Source organism: Dendrobates tinctorius, unplaced genomic scaffold, assembly GCF_039654945.1.
Source record: "Dendrobates tinctorius isolate UK_male_01 unplaced genomic scaffold, ASM3965494v1 ptg000064l, whole genome shotgun sequence".
In the NCBI taxonomy this organism is placed as follows: Eukaryota; Metazoa; Chordata; class Amphibia; order Anura; family Dendrobatidae; genus Dendrobates; species Dendrobates tinctorius.
Window position 1 is genome coordinate 21,195,112 of NW_027361732.1, and position 13,294 is coordinate 21,208,405.

Below are 13,294 nucleotides of genomic sequence, written 5' to 3' on the forward strand. Positions count from 1 at the left end.
GGGCACGGTACAGAGACGGAGGCCGACACGTGTAAGGAGACATGTCAGGGAGAGGTTCAGAGCGGAGGCCTGCACGTGTGAGGAGACACGTCAGGGGCATGGTGCAGAGGCAGGGTACCTGAAGCCACAAAGCAGAGCGAGACATGAAACAAGGACAGAAACACGAAACTGAATCAGAGCAAACAAGTACTACAAGGCAAAGCAGAGCAGGGACAAAGCATGGCACGAAGGACAAACTCTAGACAAGACACAAGACAAGAGACAGAATACAAGCACAGAGCGTGTGCAGAGATGCATGACAGAGCAGAGTGCAAGAGCACAGAATAGAGGGAGCGCCCCACAGACAAAGCAGCCATGCAGGCACACAACACAATACTCAGGCCCTGAGCATAGGAAGGGGCGGCCTGATATAGGGCATAGCACCTCCTCTTCCAGGTCAGGACCAGGGGAGCACTTCCGGGTTCAGATCCACAGGATACAAAGAGAAGGCTGGTAGTGCAATAAGAGACTGCGCTGCTGTGGTAGAATTCAAGGTATCTTTATTGCCAACGCGTTTCCTGTGCCAGTCCCAGCTCACTTCATCAGGGCATGTTACAGAAGTTCATTGCAGGGGTATATATACACATAAAAAAAAGGGGAGTTGGTGTTCTTTCTGATGGCCTAGAATCAGTCTTTCGTTGAAATAACAGTGTGATTCCCTGACTGATTTGCCCTTGCAACGACAACTCAACATTTGCTGCTGGTGGTGTGCTAACCGGTGGACTTACAGATGGGGAAACAATGTAGCGTTGCTGACTACCTTCTTTGGGAGCAGTAGCACAAGTGGTACGTGAGTTTTGGTAGTCCGTCCACGCTTGCAACTGCATGGTGGTTAAATGTCTTAGCATGCAACTGGTATTCAAATTTCTCAGATTTTTCCCTCGGCTAAAGGTCTTTGCGCACTTCTTACAGATAACCTTTGCCTGGTCATTAGGATTTTGTTCAAAAAAGTGCCACACTACACTCTTCCTACTATGGAAGACATTTTGAGGCCTTGCACACTGTGCTATTTTGACCATCTGGCCAAGCTGTCCTGCAACTCTTTTGGTTTTTGTAACCCATTTTTGGACTGCTCCGGGCCTGCCAGATAACAGCTGTTGCGATGTCGATGCCTGCTGCGGATGCTCCTCCTCCTCTTCTGAGCTATGGGCAGTGACACCCTCTGCCCCCAATGGATGCCAATCTGGGTCAACAACTCCTCTCCTCTTCAATGTCATGTGCACCTTCCTCTGTGTCACCGTGTATGGTGGTATAGTATGCGGGAAGGGGCACCTGAGTTTCATCTGGGTCAGATTCTGGCTCAGTACACTGCGAGGACAATGTAGTGCTCTGAGTGAATGTACCAGCAGAATCATCTATCAGTGGCTGTGCATCAGTGCACTCCATGTCAGATTCATCTTTGCCTGGGTAATTCACGATTTGACTTGATAACCCAGGCATCGTATGTGAAAACAGCTCCATGGAGTAATCAGTAGTGTGGCCTGCCGCATCCTTCAATTTTGGTTTGGGTGAAGGACACAAGGAAAGGTGTGGTTCATGAACATGAGCCTCCAATGATGACTCAGTGCTTTTATTTTTTTAAAACTTCAGAAGAGGAGGCGATATAGCTGGAGGCTGAGTCAGCAATGTAAGCCAAAACTTGTTCTTGAAGCTCCGGCTTTAAATGCGGTTTACCTACTCTCAGAAAAGGGAGCCTTCGAGGCCTTGTGGAGCCAGACGATGACGCAGGCTCAACACCTCCTGCATTAGGTGCTATTTTGCTTTTGCCACTACCAGCAGATCCACCACCAACACCGACACCATCATTACCAGCTGCCAACCCCCGCCCACTTTCACGAACTCTTCCACCACACTTCCTTATTTTTGGGGAAAATGTACCCAAAAAACCACCAACTATATGGTACTGTAAACAAGGTACAAGGTGTATATAGTAGTGGGGAGAATTTGAATCTCTCTAGACTTCAGGACACAGTTGGATTCTGTCAGGTCCTTTTTATTTTACACCGCAATGTGACAGGCAGATTATGGATGGTGGATAGAGGACTGTGGAGAATTACTTCAGGACACAGTTGGATTCTGTCAGGCCCTGTTTATTTTACACCGCAATGTGACAGGCAGATTATGGATGGTGTAATAAATGTGGATAGAGGACTGTTGAGAATTGGAATCTCTGTAGACTTCAGGACACAGTTGGATTCTGTCAGGCCCTGTTTATTTTACACCACAATGTGACAGGCAGATTCTGGATGGTGTAATAAAGGTGGATAGAGGACTGTGGAGAATTGGAATCACTCTAGACTTCAGGACACAGTTGGATTCTGTCAGGCCCTTTTTATTTTACACCGCAATGTGACAGGCAGATTATGGATGGTGTAAGAAAGGTGGATAGAGGACTGTGGAGAATTGGAATCTCTCTACACTTCAGGACACAGTTGGATTCTGTCAGGCCCTGTGTCTATAACACCGCAATGTGACCGGCAGAAATTGCCTAGTGTATGACAAACTACATTGTGTATATAGAATTGGGCAGAATTGGAATCTCCCTAGAGTGTAGGTCTGTAAGAATGGACAAACTCCTCGGCTTTTCCTTACAGAGTCACACAATTAGATAGCTTCGATTTGGCCGTGATAACAGCCATTACACGGTACTGAGAGTGGAGCGTGCACGTACATTGCTGTACGGTGTATGTAAAATTGTCAAGCTCTGTGTTTTTGTATACGGACTGACACACGCTGTCTCTCTCTAGTTTTGAATGTAATCAAACAGCAAATATACTAAACTGTTTGAAAAACGGACAAAACTATAAGGTGCAGGTCTGTAAGAACGGACAAACTCCTCGACTTATCCTTACAGAGTCACACACGTAGATAGCTTCAATTTGGCCTTGATAACAGCCGTTACACGGTACTGAGAGAGGAGCGTGCATGTACACCGCTGTACGGTGTATGTAAAATTGTCAAGCTCCATGTTTTTGTATACAGACTGACACACGCTGTCTCTCTCTAGTTTTGAATGTAATCAAACAGCAGACATACTAAACTGTTTGAAAAATGGACAAAATTATAAGGTGTAGGTCTGTAAGAATGGACAAACTCCTCGGCTTTTCCTTACAGAGTCACACACGTAGATAGCTTCAATTTGGCCGTGATAACAGCTGTTACACAGTGCTGTGTGAGGAGCGTACATCGCTGTACGGTGTGTGAAAAAATGAACGCTCACTACCTCACCAGGACAAGACAATACAATTTGGATTGCTTTTAAAAAAGCAGTTTGAACACCAGTGTGCACACAGCAATGCAGCTAGCCTTAAAAGGCAGGTTAATCACCACCACCGCTGCTGCACAAAAGCAAAAATCTTCACCTTTCACTGCACAGCAGCTACAGTGAAAAGCGCTAGCAGCAGAAGCAGATTTTTTTTTCTTTTTGCCTTCCTAACGCTCTCCCTACAGAATCAGCAGCTGCTGCAGCTCTTCCTATTCTGAGATCAGCATGAGTAACATGGTGGTCGGCATTCCCGCCCTTTTATACTCCTTGTGACGCCACACAAAGCAAGCCAATCACTTGCATGCCCTTCTCCAAGATGGTGGTGACCGCTGCCTATGTCATCACGTTGCCCACAGTGTCCGTTCTTCCTGATTGGCTGAAAAAGGGCACTAAAGCATCTTTTGAAACGCGACTTTGGCGCTAAAGTGATACCTTTGTTGATGACATCCTTCTTGTGGTTGTTGGTTAATCTTCATTTTCAGTTTTGAGTTAATGATATGATCATGCTCCAGGGTGGCCTGTGGGGGGATCTTTATGTGTTGCTCTGATTAGCCATTCACCTGCATGGCTTCTGACAGGTCAATGATCCCTCAGTAACTTGCCCTCTATTTTACATAATGAATATTAAATATAGTGAAAAAAAAATCACCTTCAGCAGGCAGGCAGTGGCGGCGCCTGCATTGCAGCATGTTCACATATATAATGAGCATTTAATTCTTTAATTTGCTTTTATAAATAAATTCATGCAAAAAAACTGTTTCAAAATGGATCACAGATAGCTGCTACAACACAGGCTTGGCCGGTGCCATTTTGAGACAGATTTTTTTATGAATGTATTTATACAAGCAAATTAAAGAATTAAATGCACATAATACATGTGATCATGCTGCAGCGCAGAAGCCTGGCTGCTGAAGGTGATATTTTGCTATATATAATATTCATTATGTAAAATAGGGGCAGGTAACTGAGGGATCAGTAACCTGTCAGAAGCCAAACAGATGAATAGATAAGCAGAACACCACATAAAGATCTGCCCCACAGGCTCACCCCAAAGCATGAGCATATCATTAACTCAAAACTGAAAATAAAGATTTAACAACAATCACAAGACAGATTTCATCATCCAAGTTATCATTTTAATCAGTATAATGGTGACAACCTGACACTGTCTGTAGGTCACTCAGCACAATCCTGTTCACATTAGTTAAATATATTGATGACCAACAAGCTATCACTAGATTATAAAAGTTTGCGAAGGGGTTAAAAAAATTATATAGTCATCTCTACTTTAACCTCCCTGCATCGTTTCACTTAGAATATTTTGTCGATTTTTCACCAAATTAGATCTGTGGGGGGCCTATAAACTGATATGCATCTGTGAGGGGAATGAATAGAAGATAGCATTTAATACCAGGGATGGCCATTATGAGTATCTGGTCATGTCCTTTGGGCTTTGTAATACTCCGGCCATCTTCCAGGACTTTGTCAATGATATCTTTCGGGATATGCTCTCTACCTCGGTGGTTGTCTATCCGGAGCATGCTGATACCCTATATGAGAGAGAGCATCACTGTTTGTACGCACAGCAGATCTCTGAAGGGAAGGAGAGCCATTTGACTTTTTGAACGCAAAATAACAATTGATTGACACCATGTCATGTTTGGAGAGCCTCTGATGTGGATAACAATCCTAAGTGCAATAAATAAATATAAAGGGACAATTACCTCATATAAGCAGGCATCTGTGACAGTGCGTGGCGTGACCTCCCCAACCCCAACGCCCGTTTCGCAATTGCTTCTTCCGGGGGCGTGACGGATTGTTATCCATGATGACGCTAGTTATATTGATGGGACTGGAATTTAGGGTCTAGGTTCATACATAATTAGCACTATTGCTATTATTGTGTTGGCACCGTTTATGTACTATAGTATCTAGGTTTATTTGCAATTAGCATATAGCTAATATTGTGTCTGTACCTTCAGCTGCTAATTTATTCTTATTTGCCTAGAATATATCGGATCATGTATAGGATTGCCTATTGATAACAATTTTTCTTGCGTTTTGGACGTTTAATTCCTCCTGCTGAGTATTTTGTCTTTTTTTAAATAATTTTAAACCATTTCAATAAATGTTGTGTTTTTATTATTGCTGGGTCTCTTCAGTTCGGCAATATGAGAATATAAGCCTGACATTTTTTGTATTCTTGTTTTGATGCAGGGCAGGGCTTGGAATGGAAGGAGGATCATTTGACTTCTTGAATGTAAAATTGCCTGGAATTATTGCGGTCGTCATGTCCCATTTGGAGAGCTCCTGATGTGCCTAAACAGCGAAAGCTTCCCACAATTAATCCCATTATGGAAACTAGACTCCTCAAGGATTGTATTTAGATGTGTGGTGAGCACCTTGAACCCTCAGGTGCTTCAGAGAAGTTTATAATGTTGAGCCGTGAAAATTTAAAAAAAAAACATATTTTCCCCCAAAAAATTTTATTTTGGCCCAAAATTTTGCATTTTTATAAAGGTATCAACAAAATTTAAACTATACAATTCATTGTGCAATTTCTCCTGATTATACCAAATATGTGGGTGAATACTACTTTTGAGGCATATTGCAAAACTCAGAAATGGAGAGGCATCATATTGGAGTTCAGATTTTGCTGGAATGGTTTGAGGGTGCCATGTCACATTGGCAGAGCTCCTGAGGTGTCAGAACAACAGAAACCCCCTATGTGTGAACTAATTTTGCAAAATACACTCCCAAATGAATTAATCTAAGGTGCAGTGATCATATTAACACCACATGTGCCTCACAGAATTCTACACTATTGAGGGGCGAAGAAAGAATAAATTACATTTTTACACTTAAAGTATTGTTTTAGCCCCAAATTTTAAATTTTTCTAAGGATTAATAGGAAATCTTTTACAACAAACTGAGCTCCATTTCTTTTGAGGGGTGGCAGGGGTGGCATTTATGCACATGTAATCTAAGTACATGTATCAAAGTACTTCTGGCAGTTATAACATGGATGAATGTGACACGCATCTCTATTCTCTTCATACAGGTAACCAGCTTTTCCAATCTCTGCTCTGAATCCACTCCTGTGTCTCCATTCAATGTCAGCAAGCAGTTAATCCTGAATGCTATCTATGTGTTTTCAACTCTGCAAGCTTATATCTGGTAACCAGCTTTTCCAATCTCTGCTCTGAATCCACTCCTGTGTCTCCATTCAATGTCAGCAAGCAGTTAATCCTGAATGCTATCTATGTGTTTTCAACTCTGCAAGCTTATATCTGGTAACCAGCTTTTCCAATCTCTGCTCTGAATCCACTCCTGTGTCTCCATTCAATGTCAGCAAGCAGTTAATCCTGAATGCTATCTATGTGTTTTCAACTCTGCAAGCTTATATCTGATAACCAGCTTTTCCAATCTCTGCTCTGAATCCACTCCTGTGTCTCCATTCAATGTCAGCAAGCAGTTAATCCTGAATGCTATCTATGTGTTTTCAACTCTGCAAGCTTATATCTGGTATATAGTTATTTCAACTTACTCTGCTTGTCCCCTTATGTTGTGAGGTCAAGAAACTTTTCAAAGTGCTTTATGATCCATGTAGTGCTGGACATGTGTTTATTTGACCACAACATTTTATTGGGTCCTGGTGTCTCAATTTAGTGTGATTGATTAACGAGAAGAGAGAGCCAAAAAAAAAAAAAAAAACAACTTAGCCTTAACCTCCTATATATTCAGACATAGCTAGGGGGAGCATTTATGCAGGGGTGGCATTTATGCACATGTAATCGAAGTACATGTATCAAAGTACTTCTGGCAGTTATAACATGACAGTTAGACAGGGCAGCAGACAGGTAAGACATTTATATACATCTACTCCCTGTACATTTGGAGTACAACAAATATATACCATATGCATTTGTGTAATTTTAATCCTGGCCGCTGCATTCACACACATCCACCGCCCTGGCATTAACTCTCCACACTCCATCCATATTGGCCCCTCGCTCCTTTCCTCTCCTATGTATAGCACTCATGCTCTTTTCACATTGTTAAATTGCACAGATCCAGCCAGTCCCACCATTCAACACCAGAGACGCTCTCACAAATCACTTAACCATCTGCTCACTCTTTCTATCCTCCTTCTCCTAGTTGCAGGAGACGTTGCTCCCAACCCTGGTCCCCCATGTTATAGAAAGTCAAACCCCCCCACTGCTACACTCAGAAACCCCTCTAATCTTATTGATATTCCCTGCATGCCATCTGTCTCTCTTAATTGTGCACTTTGGAATTCTCGCTCAGTGTGTAACAAACTCTCCTTCATTCATGACTTCTTCCTTTCTAATTCTCTTAACCTTCTGGCTCTTACTGAAACCTGGATCCAGCAGTCAGATACTACCGCTGCTGCTGCTCTTTCATACGGGGGGCTACACTTCTCTCATACCCCAAGATCAGACAATAGAGCTGGTGGAGGCGTTGGTCTGCTCCTATCACCAAAATGTACCTTTCAGGTTATCCCTCAACTACCCTCACTTGTCTTCCCTTCTTTTGAGGTCCATGCCGTCAGACTCTACACCCCCTTCTCCATGCGAGTGGCAGTGGTATATCGTCCTCCCGGCCCCTCCCATCAGTTCCTGGATCATTTTGCCACTTGGCTTCCACATTTTCTCTCCTGTGACATCCCTACCCTCCTCATGGGAGATTTCAACATCCCCATTGCTCTTCCCCTCTCCCCATCTGCTACTCACCTTTTATCTCTAACCTCCTCATTTGGCCTTTCGCAGCTTACTAATTCTCCAACGCATGAAGACGGAAACTCCCTCGACTTGGTCTTCTCTCGGCTTTATGCAGTGGATGATTTTGCAAACTCCCCTCTCCCGCTCTCTGACCACAATCTTCTTTCATTCTCTATAAATAACTGCCAGGCTGCTCAGGTCACCCCCACTGTCCAGACTTATAGAAACACACAGGCCATTAACACCCAGAAACTTCTGAAGAACTTGCAGTCTTCATTGGCCCCTATCTCCTCCCTCTCATGTCCTGATTCTGCATTGAAGCATTACAATGAAACACTTCAAACTGCCCTGGATGAATTTGCACCCCCTATAAATAGAACACCACAACGCAGACGGCGACAACCCTGGCACACGGTGCAAACACGTTTCCTGCAGCGGTGCTCCAGGTGCGCCGAACGTCTGTGGAGAAAATCCAATCTACACGAAGATTTCATCCATTTTAAGTTTATGCTTAGAACATACAACACTGCCCTTCACCTCTCCAAACAAACCTATTTCAACACCCTCATCATCTCACTGTCCAATAACCCGAAACGTCTCTTTGACACTTTTCATTCTCTACTCAATCCAAGAGTACAGGCCCCAACCACGGAGCTCCGAGCTGACGATCTGGCCAATTACTTCAAAGAAAAAATTGACCAGATCCGACAGGAAATTATCTCCAAATCCCCTCATACCATGCACTGTCCTCCCTCCCCCACTGCATCTAACTCACTCTCTGATTTTGAACCAGTCACAGAAGAAGAAGTAAGCAGGCTCCTTGCATCTTCTCGCCCAACTACTTGCACCAGTGACCCATTTCCGTCACATCTCCTCCAGTCCCTTTCCCCTGCTGTCACCCCTCACCTAACTAAAATATTTAACCTCTCTCTCTCTTCTGGTATTTTTCCCTCCTCATTTAAGCATGCCATCATACATCCACTACTTAAAAAACCATCCCTCGACCAAAATTGTGCCGCTAACTATAGACCTGTCTCTAATCTTCCCTTCATCTCTAAACTCCTGGAACGCCTGGTCCACTCCCGTCTTATCCGCTATCTCTCAGAAAACTCTGTTCTCGACCCTCTCCAATCCGGTTTCCGCTCTTTACACTCCACTGAAACTGCCCTCACTAAAGTCTCTAATGATCTGCTAACAGCTAAATCAAATGGTCATTACTCCATGCTAATTCTCTTGGATCTCTCTGCAGCATTCGACACTGTGGATCATCAGCTCCTCCTCACTATGCTCCGTTCCATTGGCCTCAAGGACACCGTTCTCTCCTGGTTCTCCTCCTATCTCTCCGACCGCTCCTTTACTGTTTCTTTTGCCGGTTCCTCCTCCTCTCACCTTCCTCTTACTGTTGGGGTTCCTCAAGGATCGGTTCTAGGCCCCCTCCTCTTCTCCTTGTACACTGTCCCTATTGGTCAAACAATCAGTAGATTTGGTTTCCAGTACCATCTCTATGCTGATGACACCCAATTATACGCTTCTTCTCCTGACATCACGCCAGCCTTTCTAGAAAACACTGGCGATTGTCTAAACGCTGTGTCTAATATCATGTCCTCACTATATCTGAAACTGAACCTATCAAAGACTGAACTCCTTGTGTTTCCTCCCGCTACTAATGTACCTACACCCGACATTGCCATTTCCGTCTGTGGTTCCACTATTACTCCCCAGCAACATGCCCGCTGTCTTGGGGTCATACTTGATTCCGAGCTTTCCTTTGCCCCCCACATTCGATCACTGGCTCGCTCTTGTCATCTGCACCTCAAAAACATTTCTAGAATTCGACCTTTTCTTACTTTTGACTCTGCAAAAACTCTTACTGTTTCTCTTATTCATTCTCGTCTCGACTATTGTAACTCTCTTCTAATCGGTCTCCCTCTTACAAAACTCTCCCCTCTCCAATCTGTCTTGAATGCTGCAGCCAGGATCATATTCCTCACCAATCGTTACACCGATGCCTCTACCTTGTGCCAGTCATTACACTGGCTACCCATCCACTCCAGAATTCAGTATAAACTTATTACCCTCACCCACAAAGCCCTCCATGGCTCAGCACCACCCTACATCTCCTCCCTTGTTTCAGTATACCACCCTACCCGCGCCCTCCGTTCTGCTGATGACCTGAGGTTAGTATCCTCAATAGTCAGAACCTCCCACTCCCGTCTCCAAGACTTTACACGTGCCGCGCCAATTCTTTGGAATGCACTTCCCAGGTCAATACGATTAGTCCCCAGTCCCCACAATTTTAAGCGTGTCCTGAAAACGCATTTATTCAGACTGGCCTATCGCCTCAACACATTAACCTAACCTATCCCTGTGTGGCAGAGCCAAAAATTTTACCATAACCAGGTTCCCAGCATCATGTTCCCACATGCTTTATGCATCCATTAGCCCTCTGTGTCTGTACTGTTACACACTTAACATTATGGCTGGTCCGTACAATCAGGGCAACTGTTACCACCCACCTTTCGTGTCTACCTCTTTCCTCATAGACTGTAAGCTTGCGAGCAGGGCCCTCACTCCTCTTGGTATTTGTTATAATCTACTGTATGTGATTATTGTTATGCTGTAATGTCTATTGTCTGTACAAATCCCCTCTGAAATGTAAAGTGCTGTGGAATATGTCGGCGCTATAAAAATAAAATTTATTATTATTATTATTTTGAGTGCACCAGTACCCTACATGTAATCAGGAAATATTTTTCAGGCATAGTGCAAATATCGGATGTCAAGGAGTGCCAGATTTTACGGTTATGGTATGCAGGTGCCATAAGTCACTGGCAGAGCCCATGAGGTGCCAGAACAGCAGAACTCCCCATACATGACCTCATTTTGCAAGCTAAACCTCTCAATGAATTCATATAGGGGTGCAGAGATCATATTGACACCACGGGTGTGTCACAGAATTTTATACCATTAGGCAGTGAATAAAAAATAACTACATTTTTACCATCCAAATTTTGTTTTAGCCCCAGACTTTACATTATCGCACAAAAGTGGGTAAAAATGGCATCAAAATTTGTCCCACAATTTCTACTGAACGTCACAATACCCCATATGTTGCAGTACAGTATCACTTAGCCATACAGAGAGACTCAGGCAGAATGGAATGCTATTTGCCTCCTGGAGCACAGATGTTCCTAGAACAGTTTACGGACTCCATATACAGAGCCCCTAATTGCTAGAAGAAAAGAATCCCCCCTCAAGTGACCCAATTTTAGAAATTATAAATCTTGAAGACTTTATTTACCGGTGTAGTGACATTTTTGACTCCATGGGTATATCCCAGGAACAAGCAGCAATGAATTTTGCCGAGTGAAAATTGAAAACTGCCGTTGTAGTGATCAGTTTGCTGTACAGACCAGTACATTGCAGTCACAAGTATGTTACATTCAGTATTACCTTATGCCCAGCTCGTGCTTCTGGAGGCATGCACTCATAAGTTAGGCAGGCTCTCATTGCTTAATTGTACATAATGTTTGGGATAACATTTATCCGTCGCCGTACGCAAACCAACGGTATACACTGTCTCCAGCGGTATACACCGCACGCTGAAGGAGCCATTGTCACAGCGCAATTCCATAGCGACGAATGTCGCCATCCACAAGCGCTACCTTAGTTATGTTTCCAAATGCAGCATCCATCATTCTTAAGAAATTCTCTGATGAAGGTCTGATGTTGAACCGAAAATGTTTAGAGTAAACTTTATCTGGATGCCAAATAAATGGAACTTTCTTTTTCACTATTTTGAGTGCCAAGTTCATTATTATTCATATGCAAACCAATTAGTTTGGAGTTTCCTTCTAAAACTCTGAGTGACGTGGTTCAGATGAAACCCTAGAGAGATTCATTCTCTATAATAAGGCAGCAGAGTTACTCTCGACTTCATATTTCCTCTGTTCAGCAATGTCCTTCTTTTCAGAGGTGCAGAAAACTGTGGCCGATGGAACTTTCATGCAATCCTAAGAAGCCGGACATCGCCGCATCACAGGTCAGACGGCGTCCACAGTGCCTCCATATGCCTTATTATAGAGAATCTTCCACCAAAGGTTCCGTCTGAATCACATATTTCAGGGATTTACATGGAAATCTCGATGCAAGTGATCATCGCAGAGCACAGGATAATGTGCACCGAGCCTTATTCAGAATGAAAGAATCAACAGCAGGTGAAGAATTGGTTTTTATTTTTTTACATCATTGCTCAAGCAGTATAAGTGATTAGGTGACTTTATTATTCGGGTCGGTGCAAATACAGTGATACCAGATACTGTATATATTGGGTTTTTATGCTTGGCTGCTGTCACCAACTAAAAGACACTTTTTATTGAAAATAGTTTTTGCATCACCATATTTTGAGAGCTATAATTTTTCCATATTTTGGCCCACAGTCATGTGAGTGCTTGCTTTTTGCGGGATGATTTGACGTTTTTATTGGTGCCATTTTTGGGCACATGACATTTTTTGATCACTTTCTATTCCAATTTTTGGGAGGCAGAATGAAAAAAACCCAGCAATTATAGATTTTTGTGGGGGGAGGGTTTATGCCGGTCCGTGTGTGGTAAAATTTATAAGGCAGTTTTATTCTTAGGGTCAGTACAATTACAGTGATACCACTTTATATAGTTTTTTATATTTTGACGCTTTTATACAATAAAAACTATTTAATAGAAAAAAATTATTATTTTTGCATCGCTTTATTCTGAGAGCTATAACTTTTATTTTTTCACTGATAGAGATATATGGCAGATTGTTTTTTTTGCAGGACAAGATGCCATTTTTATAGTTATCATGGGATTTTTAAAGTCTTTTTGATCGCGTGTTATGGCACTTTTTTTCGGCGGTATGATGATAAAGCATTGTTTTTTATTTACTTTTTATGGTGTCCACTAAAGGGGTTAACTAGTGGAACAGTTTTATTGGTTGGGTCATTGCGGACGCGGTGATACCAAATATGTGCCCTTAAATTGTTTATTTTTTTCATACAAATATTTATTTATAGATACAATATCTTTTGATTTTTTTTATGATTACTTTTGATTTTAGTTAAAATATTTTTACAATTATTTTTACATTTTTACTTTGTCCCACTCTGGGACTATCATTTTTTGCAGCAACATCCTCATGCTTTGCAAATTGTCAGTTCTGCACTAACAGAGAGATTTGCTGACCATGCGCTGCACATGATCAAGCAACTTTC